Genomic DNA, 16,507 nt, shown 5'->3' on the forward strand with positions numbered 1-16,507 from the left:
TGGAATTTGTGCATGGGGCTCAACAACAATTAACCATCTCAGACCACTAATTACTCAACAAAAGGCTGCAGTTAGAATGATAACAAATTCTCACTACAGGCAGCACACTCCACCAATATTCAATACACTAAACCTACTCACCATACAAAACATCCATACTTATTACTGCACCTATTACATACATAGAACACTTAACTCTGATATTAACCCTCCCCTCAAACATCTCCTTGCCAACCTCAACAGAACACATGACCATAACACAAGGCACAGATCACTCTTTGATGTTCCTCGTGTCCATCTCACACTATGCAAAAACTCAATGCACATAAAAGGCCCTAAAATCTGGAATTCATTACCTGTAAATATAAAAGAAACACTACCTGATTATAAATTCAAGTCTCTTCTCAAAGATCACTTACTCACCCAAAACCAAATAAATACTGAATAACTGAACCTTATAAATTGTATATCTTAAATGTTTCTCACAATTATATCATATAAATGTTAAACCTAAAACCGAATCTAACTTTATTATTTTTTAAATACACTACCTAACAGAATCACTACCTAACTGAATGCAACAATATGACCTGTCTTTGTAATACTCACTTGTGCTTTATAGTAATCTGTTTACATTAATGTTTTATCACTGATTTCATCATTGCTTAGTTAATCTTAAGTTAATTTTAAGCCAGCCCGTAATGCTATGCATAGTATAAGTGGCTTTGGCATACTGCTCTTACCTGTATTTTTTTGTACCTCTGTATGTGTGCACAAATTGAAAATAAATAAATAAATAAATAAATAAATAAGTATCAATTATTGCTGGTTATTATCCTATTCCTTGTTCACTTTGAGAGAGGACTTCCTAAGTATTCTTACTACTAATAACTACTGTAATAGCTTGCAGGAGTGAGTGACCAGTATCTAACAGCAATGCAAGGACAGAACAAGCCTGCAACATGCAAACCACAAAATAGGTGAGTGATACTTGCGCTGGCAACGGTCGTGACAAGTTGCCAGATGCTGATGACGAAGTCGTCGTATGTAGGCCTTAAATCCCTATTTTGGAGATCCTTCACCCGTGTTGATTATAACCACATGTGCTCATACATCCCTCGTTCCTCACGCAATTTCACTTTTCACTTATGATAGCATACACTTCACATTATATACACTTCACTTTATATGTATAATGGCACACAACTTGTCGTGACGTCACTGCTTTAAGCAGGCCTACTGCTGCCACCTTCCCTTGTTTTATATTTTATTTTTCCTTTCCCCTTTTGCTTATTAACTTTTTTCACTCTCACTGTATGGTGCCCAACATTTCACTTGTTAGCCAAACTCTGATAATTCTTGAACAGCCGCTTCCACACTCACTTTGATCTTTGTATGTTTGAATCTGTGTGGCAACAGCGCCTATAGACTCACAACGGCTTGGCGCTTTGAAATATTGATAATTTCAGCTTCCTCTCGACTATTTTTAAATAATAACTTTAGTTATCACTCGTATTATTGTTCACTGACGATGTCACTACCACTGATTACTGCTAGCATTTACTGCACGCCTTAAAAACACTGGGGTTCTCGGAGCCTAGTGTGTGTGTGTGTGTGTGTGTGTGTGTGTGTGTGTGTGTGTGTGTGTGTGTGTGTGTGTGTGTGTGTGTGTGTGTGTGTGTGTGTACATCAACAACCTGCATTATAACAACATTCGTGTAAAGCTTCCAGGTTTATCATCACAGACGCTGTGTGACCGAGCAAAGGTTTTTACACCGTCGCCGAATTCCTGTCTTGACACACAAAAACACCCTCCACGAAACCTCTTAAGCCAATAAAACAGTGGTAGCAAAAACTAGTCTCTGTGAAAATACAACATGTGTCTTATTCGGAAGAAAAATGGAAAAAAAAATTACGGGAATGTTAATTAGGACAAAATACCTCCTTTGCTATAAAACCATTTAGCCCCACCGGGTTTATGAAAACCGCTGTCATACATTACTTTTTTTTGTTAGCGCATTCGGATCACACTCGATGAACCCGGGGTCAATCCCGGTCAGGCGAGACGTATAGCCACCAGTCCTAACACCTATTTCCCCAGTTCACTTATCAGTAAATAGGTACAGGTGTACTCACCTATTTGTGGCTGAAGGGGTCGATTTGTAGCTACTGGCCCCTCCTCAGTGAAGCGACTGTTATGGGTCGCATCCTGCTCAGAGTGGCATCTTTGGCTAGCAATTGAAACACCCGGGTTCAATCATGAGGTGGGTGGAAACGTTAGAAGATGTGTCCTAATACTTATTGCCCATATTCACCTAACAGTAAAATAGGTACCTAGGTGTTAGGTGACGTATGTGCGTGTGGGGCATCTTGAAAGCTGGTAGTATAAATTAAACAGACCGGCGATTGTAAATGAGCTGAGGCAGGTTAACAGTCTCTAAATTCAACAAAATAAAGCTTTCTGGGCTGCAGACGTCATACTGCAAACTTTAGTGAGGAAAGGACACACGTTTCGGAACAATCTCTTATTGGGGCAACGTTTCGCTCTTTGTAGAGCTTTACTAAAGTCATAACATGATAAGCTCTTCACAGCCAGATATTGTCTCAGTAAGAGCTTGTTGTACAGCCTGTGTCTGTTGTAAAGTGTTCAAGTGTTCATCATGTTCACCACATGTTGTAAATTGTTCAAGCGTTCATCATGTTCATCACACTTCCTCATATATCGTCAAAATTGGTTTTATTATGGATATAGGTTTAGGATATGTATAGTTGACTCTGTTGAAGAGTGATGGATGTCTCCAGGCAAGTTACTTCCCTGGCTGACACACACACACACACACACACACACACACACACACACACACACACACACACACACACACACACACACACACAGGAGGTGCAGAAGCTGCTAAGTGACCTTGATACCTCAAAGGCGATGGGACCGGACAACATCTCCCCATGGGTCCTTAGAGAAGGAGCAGAGATGCTGTGTGTGCCCCTAACCACAATCTTCAACACATCCCTTGAAACTGGGCAACTACCTGAGAAATGGAAGACAGCAAATGTAGTCCCCATATTTAAGAAAGGAAACAGAAACGAGGCACTAAACTACAGACCTGTGTCTCTGACTTGAATAGTATGCAAAGCCATGGAGAAGATTACCAGGAGGAGAGTGGTGGAACACCTGGAACGGAACAAGATTATAAATGAAAACCAGCATGGATTCATGGAAGGCAAATCCTGTCACAAACCTTCTGGAGTTTTATGACAAGGTAACAGAAGTAAGACACGAGAGAGAGGGGTGGGTTGATTGCATTTTCCTGGACTGCAGGAAGGCCTTTGACACAGTTCCTCACATTAGTGCAGAAGCTGGAGGATCAGGCGCATATAACAGGGAGGGCACTGCAATGGATCAGGGAATACCTGACAGGGAGGCAACAACGAGTCATGGTACGTGAAGAGGTATCACAGTGGGCGCCTGTGACGAGAGGGGTCCCACAGGGGTCAGTTCTAGGACCAGTGCTATTTTTGATATATGCGAACGACATGATGGAAGGAATAGACTCTGAAGTGTCCCTATTCGCAGATGATGTGAAGCTGATGAGAAGAATTAAATCGGATGAGGATGAGGCAGGACTGCAAAGAGACCTGGAATTGAATTTGATGACCAGAGCTTTGGTAAGATGGGTAAGGAAGAAGGATGGGTAAGGATGGAAATATTGGAAAAGGGTTGGAGGGGGGGAGAGGTAGGATATAAAAGGTAAGTGGCCCAACCACTTTGGTGCAATTAAAAAAGTGTATGTGAATTAATAAGATATTCTTTAAGCGGTATAATACTAACCCATCAGAGTCACATAGATATAATAGGTATATAACTACATGACTCTGAATTGGCAGTAATTATACAATTTGCAATTGCTTTTTTTTTTTTTTTTTTTTTTTTTTTTTTTTTTTTTTCGCGATTGCACAACGGATATTTATACGACAGGAAAGGCAATATTTTCTGGCCAGTTTATGAGCTCGTGACAATAGCTTCTTAATGGTGGTGTCCAACAATAGTCAATAGCATAATTTTACATTAGAAAGTTATTTAAGATGTCTCCCTAATTGGGGGCGATGATTTTCTCAGTATACATAGAAGGGTTCTGGTAGTATCCAATCTTCTTCGTCAGGTAAGTTGCTCAAAATCATGGGTCGAGGGTAATCATCTTTATGAATAAAACGACGAACCCTCTGTGGGAGAGTCATTCTTTGAGTCCTGTAAGGCGGAGTATTGATGGTGTAATCGGTGGTATTTATCACTTGTATAGGATGTTCTCTATCTGGCATGTATAATTCTTGCATTGTATAAAGTTGTTTCTTTTTTAGGGTGTCAAGGCGTACATTTATGGCAGTGATATCTTGTTGTGTGTGTAAATCTGGCATTTTAACTCTGTCTCTCCTCTTGTTATTGGTAATAAAGCGAAGAGCTCTATTCTGGACCCTTTGTAACCGTAGCATGTTGGTCTTTGTTGTTAATGACATTGGGACACAAGGGTATTCAAGTATAGGTCTTATTATCATTTTATACAGATGTTTTTTGACATGTTGAGGGGCTTGATTGAATCGAAAGAGTCTGCTAAGACCGGCTTTGGCTGTGTTGATCTTTTTAGTTACATGAGATGTTGAGTGGAGCAGCCTGTCTATTTCATATCCCAAGATCTTGTTAGGGTTTCTAATGGCTACAGGTGTACCTCTGATGGAGATACCCCCTTTATCTTCAATGGTTGATGCAAAACATCCTATCGTGCTAACAAGGACCTTGTCAGGATTAGTCTTAATTCTCCATTTCTTCTCCCAATTAGATGTTCGACGAAGTTCAATATTCATTTTTTCTATGACTCTCTCATACTTGTATTTTCCTGTTACTGGAGTTGATGAAACGACATGAATAACATCATCTGCAAACTGTATCACAATTGTGTCATTAAACTCTGGATGAGGAAGGTCATTCACATAAATGTTAAACAGAAGTGGACTGAGACAAGAAGCTTGTGGGACACCAGCCGTCGGTATAAAAGGTTCTGTCGACTTGCCATGAAAGGTGGGAATGATTTTTCTTTGAGTTAAGAAATTATAAATTACTCTGAGAAAAGTCCAGTTATGGTCTGGTAGGTCAATGAGTTTGTATATAAGGCCATCATGCCATAAGCTATCAAAAGCTTTATGAACATCTCTGGTGGCAATTAAGGCAAGATTGCCCTGCTGTTTTAGACTTGCTACAGTGTCAAAAATAACATTTATTGCATGATTGGTACCTCTATGTGTTCTAAAGCCAAATTGTTTTTCAGTAAACAAGTGATTAAACTCCATATAGTAATTCAATCTGTTGGAAATGACTTTCTCAAGAACTTTTCCAGTGACTTCAAGTAAAGATATAGGTCTATAGTTCCCAGGTTGGTGGATGTCTTTATTGGGCTTTGCAAGAAAGATCATTCTAGCAGTCTTAAAAACAACTGGAAAATGTCCTGAGGCCAAGATGGCATTAAAGATATTTACCAAGGACTGTTTGCAATTTCTAGGTAGGTACTTTATTTGTTTCATTGTTATTCCAGAGAGGCCAGGGGCTCTATTTCTCATTCTTCCAATAACCTGACTTATCTCTAGTAATGTAATAGGTCTAGTAAGCGGGTGGGTATCTTCAAGAGTTGAAGTATCGATGGTAGGTAGTGGTTGTAGATCATCCAAGTTCTCATCTCTCCATTCATTTACTAACTGATAATGATTATTATTAAATTGACGACTGTTATTGTGAGAGAGAATTTTCTCCCATACATCACCCATCAAATTAGCCTGGTCCTGTGGATCGTCAAGTTTAATTTCAACATCTTCATCATCCTCATCAGTGAAGGTATGAACTAGGTAGTTAGGAGCCTTGTGCTTTGCCCCTAAAAGTTGTCGGATCTTACTCCAAAATTTTGCTGGTTCACGTTTATATTGATTAGCTTGAAGGACTAGAATTTTCCATAAAGAGACCTGGACAGGCTGGAAACGTGGTTCAGAAACTGGCTTCTCGAATTCAACCCTGCCAGATGGAAAGTCATGAAGATTGGGGAGGGGCGAAGAAGACCGCAGATATAGTATAGGCTAGGTGGACAAAGACTACAGACCTCACTCAGGGAGAAAGATCTTGGGGTGACCATAACACCGAGCACATCACCGGAGGCACACATCAACCAAATAACTGCTGCAGCATACGGGCGCTTGGCAAACCTGAGAATAGCGTTCTGATACCTTAATAAGGAATCGTTCAAGACACTGTACACTGTGTATGTTAGGCCCATCCTGGAGTATGCAGTACCATTCTAGAACCCACACCTGGTCAAGCACGTCAAGAAATTAGAGAAAGTACAAAGGTTTGCAACAAGGCTAGTTCCAGAGCTCAGGGGAATGTCGTCCGAGGAAAGGTTAAGGGAAATCGGACTGACGACACTGGAGGACAGAAGGGTCAGGGGAGACATGATAACGACATACAATATACTGTGGGGAATAGACAAGGTGGACAGAGACAGGATGTTCCTGAGAGGGGACACAGAAACAAGGGGTCACAATTGAAAGCTGAAAACTCAGACGAGTCACAGGGACGTTAGGAAGTATTTCTTCAGTCATAGAGTCGTCAGGAAGTGGAATAGCCTAGCAAGAGAAGAAGTGGAGGCAGGAACCATACATAGTTTTAAGAAGAGGTATGACAAAGCTCAGGAAGCAGAGAGGGAGAGGACCTAGTAGCGATCAGTGAAGAGGCGGGGCCAGGAGCTGAGTCTGGGCCCCTGCAACCACAATTAGGTGAGTACACACACACACACACACACACACACACACACACACACACATATGTGAACGACATGACGGAAGGGTTAGACTCAGAAGTGTCCCTGTTTGCAGATGATGTGAAGTTAATGAGGAGAATTAAATCTGATGAGGACCAGGCAGGACTTCAAAGAGACCTGGACAGACTGGACACCTGGTCCAGCAAATGGCTTCTCGAATTTAATCCTGCCAAATGCAAAGTCATGAAGATAGGGGAAGGGCACAGAAGACCACAGACAGAGTATAGGCTAGGTGGCCAAAGACTGCAAACCTCACTCAAGGAGAAAGATCTTGGGGTGAGTATAACACCGAGCATGTCTCCGGAAGCACACATCAATCAGATAACTGCTGCAGCATATGGGCGCCTGGCAAACCTGAGAACAGCATTCCGATACCTTAGTAAGGAATCATTCAAGACACTGTACACCGTGTATGTCAGGCCCATACTGGAGTATGCAGCACCTGTTTGGAACCCGCACTTGATAGAGCACGTCAAGAAACTAGAGAAAGTACAAAGGTTTGCAACAAGGTTAGTTCCAGAGCTAAGGGGAATGTCCTATGAAGAAAGATTAAGGGAAATCGGCCTGACGACACTGGAGGACAGGAGGGTCAGGGGAGACATGATAAAGACATATAAAATACTGCGTGGAATAGACAAGGTGGACAAGGACAGGATGTTCCAGGGAGGGGACACAGAAACAAGAGGCCACAATTGGAAGTTGAAGACACAAATGAGTCAGAGAGATAGTAGGAAGTATTTCTTCAGTCATAGAGTTGTAAGGCAGTGGAATAGCCTAGAAAATGACGTAGTGGAGGCAGGAACCATACACAGTTTTAAGACGAGGTTTGATAAAGCTCATGGAGCGGGGAGAGAGAGGGCCTAGTAGCAACCGGTGAAGAGGCGGGGCCAGGAGCTAGGACTCGACCCCTGCAACCACAAATAGGTGAGTACAAATAGGTGAGTACACACACACACACACACACACACACACACACACACACACACACACACACACACACACAGGGAGAGTGACCTAGTATCGACCATTGAAGAGGCGGGGCCAGGAGCTTGGACTCGACCCTTGCAACCTCAACTAGGTGAGTACACACACACACACACATATTTCAATGGAAGGAACTAAAACACCTCAGAGGATGCAAATGGAGACTCAGTGGGAGGAGGAAAGAGAGAGGTCAGTTTTTGTCTACGGGCTCCAAGAAGCCAAAGGGGACAACTTCGAAGAAATAAAACAGGAGGAGGGGAAAAAATGATTGAAGGCATCATGAAAACAATAGGTGAGGGCGATATGACCCAGGTGACAAATTTTTGGAGAATTGGGTGGTTTGCGAATGTTTTCGAACCAGGACCCTGCAAGAGAAAGCACGACTGAGGGACAAACAGGGGTACCAGAGAGTATACCTCGATCGCGACAGAACACAAGAAGAAAGGACTACACTGAAAGAGAGGGTACAGAGACGCAAGGAGGAACGACGTGATGGAAGGGTTAGACTCAGAAGTGTCCCTGTTCACAGACGATGTGAAGTTAATGAGGAGAATTAAATCAGATGAGGATCAGGCAGGACTTCAAAGACACCCGGACAGACTGGACACCTGGTCCAGCAACTGGCTTCTCGAATTTAACCCCGCCAAATGCAAAGTCATGAAGATAGGGGAAGAGCACAGAAGACCGAAGACGGAGTATGGGCTAGGTGGTCAAAGACTCCAAACCTCGTTCAAGGAAAAAGATCTTGGGGTGAGTATAACACCGAGCATGTCTCTGGATGCACACATCAACCAGATAAACTGCTGCAGCATATGGGCGCCTGGCAAACCTGAGAACAGCGTTCCGAAGGAATCGTTCAAGACACTGTACACCGTGTACGTCAGGCCCGTACTGGAGTATGCAGCACCTGTTCGGAACCCGCACTTAATCAAGCACGTCTAGAAATCAGAGAAAGTGCAAAGGTTTGCGACAAGGTTAGTTCCAGAGCTAAGGGGAATGTCCTATGAAGAAAGGTTAAGGTAAATCGGTCTGACGACACTGGAGGACAGGAGGGTCAGGGGAGACATGATAACGACATATAAAATACTGCACAGAATAGACAAGGTGGACAAAGACAGGATGTTCCAGGGAGGGGACACAGAAACAAGAGGTCACAATTGGAAGTTGAAGACTCAGATGAGTCAAAGGGTTGTTAGGAAGTATTTCTCCAGTCATAGAGTTGTCAGGCAGTGGAATAGCCTAGAAAGTGACGTAGTGGAGGCAGGACCCGTACATAGTTTTAAGACGAGGTTTGATAAAGCTCATGGAGCAGGGAGTGAGAGGACCCAGTAGCAACCGGTGAAGAGGCGGGGCCAGGAGCTAAGACTCGACCCCTCCAACTACAAATAGGTGAGTACACCCACACACACACACACACACACACACACACACACACACACACACACACACACACACACACACACACACACACACACACACACACACACACACACACACAAACAAACACACACACACACACACACACACACACACACACACACACACACACACACACACACACACACACACACACACAACGCTTTACCCCTTGAGTGAGGTTCGTAGTCTCTGACTCCCTAGACTGTACTCCGTCTGAGGTCTTCTTTGCCCTTCCCCAGTCTTCCTGACTTTGCACTTGGTGGGGTTGAACTCCAGGAACCAGTTGCTGGATCAGGCCTGTAGCCTGTCAAGATCCCTTTGTAGTTCTTCCTGGTCCTCGTCCGATTGAATTCTTCCCATCAACTTCACATCATCTGCAAACAGGGACACTTCTGAGTCTATTCCTTCTGTCATGTTCACAAATACTAGAAACAGTACTGGTCCTAGGACTGACCCCTGTGGAACCCCGCTCGTCACAAGCGCCCACTCTGACACCTCGGCACGTACTATGACTCGCTGTCTTCCTGACAGGTATTCCCTGATTCATTGCAGTGCCTTCCCTATTATACCTGCCTGGTCCTCCAGTTTTTGCACTAATCTCTTGTGTGGAACTGTGTCAAACGCCTTCTTACAGTCCAAGAAAACGCAATCTACCCACCCCTCTTTCTGTGGTCTTACTGCTGTCACCATGCCATAGAACACTAGTAGGTTTGTGGCACAGGATTTCCCGTCCCTGCAACCGTGTTGGCTGTTGTTGATAAGTTCATTCCTTTCTAGGTGTTCCATCACTCTTCTCCTGATAATCTTCTCCATGACTTTGCATACTATACACGTTAGTGACACTGGTCTGTAGTTTAGTGCTTCATGTCTGTCTCTTTTTTTTAAAACTGGGACTACATTTGCTGTCTTCCATACCTCAGGTAGTCGCCCTTTTTCTATAGATGTGTTAAATATTGTTGTTAGTGATACACTTAGCACCTCTGCTCCCTCTCTCAGGACCCATGGAGAGATGTTATCCGGCCCCACTGCCTTTGAGGTATCTAACTCTTCACTTCTTCCTCGGTTGTATGTATTGTTTCCATCACTTGATGGTGTACCCCCCACCTCTCTGTCTTTTTGGAGTCCGTTCTGTCTCCTCTGTGAACACTTCTCCGAATCTCACGTTGAGCTCCTCACATACTTTGTGGTCGTTTGTTGTGATCTCTCCTCCTTCCTTCCTCAGCCTGATTACTTGGTCCTTGACTGATGTTTTCCTCTTGATGTGGCTGTACAACAACTTCTGATCAGATTTGGCTTTCGCTGTTATGTCATTTTCGTATTGTCGTTTGGTCTCCCGTCTTACCTGTGCATATTCATTTCTGGCTCTGCGACTGCTCTCCTTATTATCCTGGGTCCTTTGCATTCTACACTTCTTCCATTCTCTAACACACTTAGTTTTGGCCTCTCTACACCTTTGGGTGAACCAAGGGCTCACCCTGGCTTTCTCGTTATTTCTGTTACCCTTGGGTACAAACCACTCCTCAGTTTATTTCCATATTGTTGTCACATATTTCAACATCTTGTTTACTGAATTTACTGCCAGTTTTCTGTCCCACTGAACCCCATACAGGAAATTCTTAATGCATATGTAGTCCCCTCTCTTGTAGTTTGGCTTCATTCGTCGTGACCTTCCTGTTACCCTCTCTACTTGTAGTTCTATGTATTCGAAGCTTAGAACCACATGGTCACTGGCCCTGAGGGATCTTTTATATGTGATGTCCTGAATATCTGCACTACTCAAGGTGAATACTAGGTCCAGCCTTTCTGGTTCATCCTCTCCTCTCTCTCTGGTAGTGTGCCTTACGTTTCTGGGCCCCCATGTGATTGTGTATGTGTGTATATGTGTGTGTGTGTGTGTGTGTGTGTGTGTGTGTGTGTGTGTGTGTGTGTGTGTGTGTATGTGTGTGTGTGTGTGTGTTTAAGGAAATAGAGGATATTTTTATAATTACTATTATTTTCATTATGGGAAAGCACTAAAACCGAAGGAGTCTTAAGTGAACCAAATTTACTCAAAAGTTGAAATAAAGGTAGCTCTACTTCCAAGGATCGAGATCCCTCCACCAACATCATAACCCCCCCATAACCCTCCTCATCAATGAGGTTAAATAACTCAGCACTGTTAAAAATGCGTCTTGGGTTCCTTACCTGGCACATAGCGTGTTTCCTTAATAGATCTCAAGACTGCTTAAATATTCCATGAAAACTTAAGTACTTTCTGCCAGTGGATTCTAGTCTTGTTTGTGGTAGTCCACAAGTTTATGTATATTCTTCTAAATCGTCAGTTTCTTGACTGTCTTTTATAATTAGTTTTCAGATCCTGCTATCTCTGTTAGGTTAAGTTAGGTTAGGTTAGGTTAGGTTAGGTTAGGTTAGGTTAGGTTAGGTTAGGTTAGGCTATGTTAGGTTAGTTTAGGCTAGGTTAGTTTAGGCTAGGTTAGGTTAGGTTAGGCTAGGTTAGGTTAGGTTAGGTTATGCTAGGTTAGGTTAGGTTAGGTTAGGTTACGTTAGGTTAGGTTAGGTTACGTTAGGTTAGGCTAGGCTAGGTTAGGTTAGGTTAGGTTAGGTTAGGTTAGGTTAAGCTATGTTAGGATATGTTAGGTTAGGTTAGGTTAGGTTAGGCTATGTAAGGTTAGGTTAGGTTAGGTTAGGTTAGGTTAGGTTTGGCTAGGTTAGGTTAGGTTAGGTTAGGTTAGGTTAGGTTAGGTTAGGTTAAGCTATGTTAGGTTAGGTTAGGTTAGGTTAGGTTAGGTTAGGTTAGGTTAGGTTAGGTTAGGTTAGGTTAGGTTAGGTTAGGTTAGGTTAAGCTATGTTAGGTTAGGTTAGGTTAGGTTAGGTTAGGTTAGGTTAAGCTATGTTAGGTTAGGTTAGGTTAGGTTAGGTTAGGTTAGGTTAGGTTAGACTAAGTTAGGTTAGGTTAGGTTAGGCTATGTTAGGTTAGGTTAGGTTAGGCTAGGTTAGGTTAGATTAGGTTAAGCTATGTTAGGTTAGGTTAGGTTAGGTTAGGTTAGGCTAGGTTAGGTTAGGTTAGGTTAGGTTAGGCTAGGCTAGGTTAGGTTAGGTTAGGTTAGGTTAGGCTAGGTTAGGTTAGATTAGGTTAAGCTATGTTAGGTTAGGTTAGGTTAGGTTAGGTTAGGTTAGGTTAGGTTAGGCTAGGTTAGGTTAGGTTAGGTTAGGTTATGTTAGGCTATGTTAGGTTAGGTTAGGTTAGGTTAGGCTAGGCTAGGTTAGGTTAGGTTAAGCTATGTTAGGTTAGGTTAGGTTAGGTTAAGCTAGGTTAGGTTAAGTTAGGTTAGGCTATGTTAGGTTAGGCTAGGTTAGGTTATTTTAGGTTAGGCTAGGTTAGGTTAGGTTAGGTTAAGCTATGTTAGGTTAGGTTAGGTTAGGTTAGGTTGGGTTAGGTTAGGCTATGTTAGATTAGGTTAGGTTAGGCTTGGTTAGGTTAGGTTAGGTTAAGCTATGTTAGGTTAGGTTAGGTTAGGTTAGGCTAGGTTAGGATAGGTTAGGTTAGGTTAGGCTATGTTAGGTTAGGCTAGGTTAGGTTATTTTAGGTTAGGCTAGGTTAGGTTAGGTTAGGTTATTTTAGGTTAGGTTAGGTTAGGTTAGGCTATGTTAGGTTAGGTTAGGTTAGGCTAGGTTAGGTTAGGTTAGGTTAGGTTAGGTTAGGTTAGGTTAGGCTAGGCTAGGTTAGGTTAGGTTAGGCTAGGTTAGGTTAGGTTAGGTTAGGTTAGGTTAGGCTAGGCTAGGTTAGGTTAGGTTAGGTTAGGTTAGGTTAGGTTAGGTTAGGTAAGGTTAGGTTAGGTTAGGTTAGGTTAGGTTAGGTTAGGTAAGGTAAGGTAAGGTAAGGTAAGGTAAGGTAAGGTAAGGTAAGGTAAGGTAAGGTAAGGTTAGGTTAGGTTAGGTTAGGTTAGGTTAGGTTAGGTTAGGTAAGGTTAGGTTAGGTTAGGTTAGGTTAGGTTAGGTAAGGTTAGGTTAGGTAAGGTTAGGTTAGGTTAGGTTAGGTTAGGTTAGGTTAGGTTAGGTAAGGTTAGGTTAGGTTAGGTTAGGTTAGGTTAGGTAAGGTTAGGTTAGGTTAGGTTAGGTTAGGTTAGGTTAGGTAAGGTTAGGTAAGGTTAGGTTAGGTTAGGTTAGGTTAGGTTAGGTTAGGTAAGGTTAGGTTAGGTTAGGTTAGGTTAGGTTAGGTTAGGTTAGGTTAGGTTAGGTTAGGTTAGGTTAGGTTAGGTTAGGTTAGGTTAGGTTAGGTTAGGTTAGGTAAGGTTAGGTTAGGTTAGGTTAGGTTAGGTTATGTTAGGTTAGGTTAGGTTAGGTTAGGTTAGGTTAGGTTAGGTTAGGTTAGGTTAGGTTAGGTTAGGTTAGGTTAGACTAAGCTAGGCTAGATTTGCTTAGGATAACTTAGCTTGGGCAGAGTTTCGTTAATGAACCTACGTAAACGTATTTTAATCACAAATTGGCGCATAACATAATCAGTACTATAATACGTTATATAACAGTGTGACTGAAGAAAAGAATACAACGTTGAAATCTGAACGTTTGTACCTGATGATGCAGGAATGATCTTAGTACTGTCTGTGTAAGACTGTGACACGTTGTATTATCCCCAGGACCATCTAATGTTCACGCACTTCGAGGTATACTCCAGGTATACTCCATGTATACTCCAAGTATACTCCAGGTATACTCCAAGTATACTCCAGGTATACTCCATGTATACTCCAAGTATACTCCATGTATACTCCAAGTATACTCCAGGTATACTCCAAGTATACTCCATGTATACTCCAAGTATACTCCAGGTATACTCCAAGTATACTCCATGTATACTCCAAGTATACTCCAGGTATACTCCAGGTATACTCCAGGGCGTCTTTTGTCTCATATAAATGGTGCACATTACTGATAAGTTGATCAATAAAATACATATGTGACACTTAGGTGTCTATTGTTAAAGTGCTTCGCCTGTTTAGCTGGTGACTGAAGAAGTCTGCTGAGCAGACGAAAGCCTTCGATGGTAAAGGTTACTAAGAGCAGCACAGGAGGTTCCTTATTCGTGATCGAAGGTCTTTTAATTAAAGCCGGTGAAGGTTTTTTGATGCCGGTGAAGTCTTTTGATTAAAATTATCATTTGATTCCGGTGAAATGCTTTTGATTAATTATCAGTATGAACGTGACAGTCCATACCACCAAAACAAGAAGGAACGTTACATCTGTACGTTCAGTGTTCCACTTGACTTATATGTCGGGGAGATAGGCTAAGACCTTCAGACACGCCTTCAAGAACACAAATACACCTGCAGGATGGAAAACAACTCATACGAGGCTCATCATAATGGTACGTGATGGACTGAGAGAGGAGGTCAACAGTTATGCCAGGAGAACGACAGGACCAAACACTGAGCTCCAGAAGCAGCCACGACCCACATTTTTTTCTTAAACAAATCAGTTTTACAGGCCAAGAGCTGTTATCTTACCTCAGCTCATTTCAAAAGCCCAGCTCTATCTCACGTATACTGCCGTCCCACAGGATGCAACCCACACCAATCAGCTAACACCCTGGTACCTACTTGCTACTAGGTGAACAGGGACAGCAGGTGTAAGGAAACACTTCCCCGCCCCCCCCCCCAATATTTCCACTCGTACCAGTTATCGAACCCCTGACATCCAGTGTGTGAACTGAGTGTACTTTCTGACACCATCGAGCATGGGAACGATGGGACCAAATACCGAGCTTCAAAAGAAGCTGTGATCCATATCCAGTTGTCCCGTAGCTCGATTGTTAGCGCCCTCAGCTCACACACTGAAGTCCGTGGTTGGATCCCCGGTACGAGTGGAAACATTAGGACGTGTTTCCTTACGACACCTGCTGTTTTGGGTTGCATCCTGGGGACAAAATTAACCAAATTTGCCCGAAATGCTCTGTATATGTAAGTGTACCAGGAGGAAATATTTTACTGTATGAGACACCGAACTAAATAGTATAAAAAGTATCTCAAAAACTGAAAACTAAATACTTTTTTTATATATATATATATATATATATATATATATATATATATATATATATATATATATATATATATATATATATATATATATATATATATATATAATTAGAAAGAAAATAGAAGAAAACCCAGAGGGGTGTGTGTGTATATATATGCTTGTACATGTATGTGTAGTGTGACCTAAGTGCAAGTAGAAGTAGCAAGACATACCTGAAATCTTGCATATTTATGAGACAGACAAAAGACACCAGCAATCCTACCATCATGTAAAACAATTACAGGCTTTCGTTGTACACTCACTTGGCAGGACGGTAGTACCTCCCTGGGCGGTTGCTGTTTACCAACCTACTACCTAGAATATATATATATATATACATATATATATATATATATATATATATATATATATATATATATATATATATATATATATATATATATATATATATATTATATATATATATATCAGCACTGCGACTAGCCGTGGGTTCGAACCCATGTCGTTTTGGTCCTGCCTCGTGGTGAGCGAAAATCTCATGATGTTCTAACCCACTGGACCACACAATCCTACAAGAATCAAGCATCTAGCAGAGCTAGGTGTTTTACCTTGATCCGATAACTACTGGGAACGGTTGAAGTCCCTTGATCTGTATTCCCTGGAACGCAGGCGAAAAAGATGCTTGATAACATACACTTCGAAAATCCTAGATGGGATTTGTATCAAATATACACACGAAAATCACTCCCTACGAAAGCAAAAATCTAGGCAGGAGATGCAACATCCGCCCAATGAAAAGCAGAGGCGCTACAAGTACATTAAGGGACAACACAATAAGTGTCAGGGGCCCCAAGACTGTTCAACTGCCTCCCAGTATACATAAGGGGGATAACCAGTAGATCCCTGGCTGTCTTCAAGAAGGCACTGGGCAGACACCTAAAGTCAGTACCTGATCAGCCGGGCTGTGGTTCGTACATCAGATTACGTGCGACCAGCAGTAACTGCTTGGTTGATCAGGCCCTAATCCTTGTCACAGATCGAGTTGCGGGGGCGTTGATCCCCGAAACCCTCTCCAGGTATACTCCAGGTATAACAAGGGGCTTTCTATATAGTAGTATGTCACTGATGTCAGCTACATGTACTTATAGAAATAAAGATTATTATTATTATTATTATTATTATTATTATTATTATAAACC

The sequence above is a fragment of the Cherax quadricarinatus genome, chromosome 49, assembly GCF_038502225.1.
Source record: "Cherax quadricarinatus isolate ZL_2023a chromosome 49, ASM3850222v1, whole genome shotgun sequence".
Lineage (NCBI taxonomy): Eukaryota > Metazoa > Arthropoda > Malacostraca > Decapoda > Parastacidae > Cherax > Cherax quadricarinatus.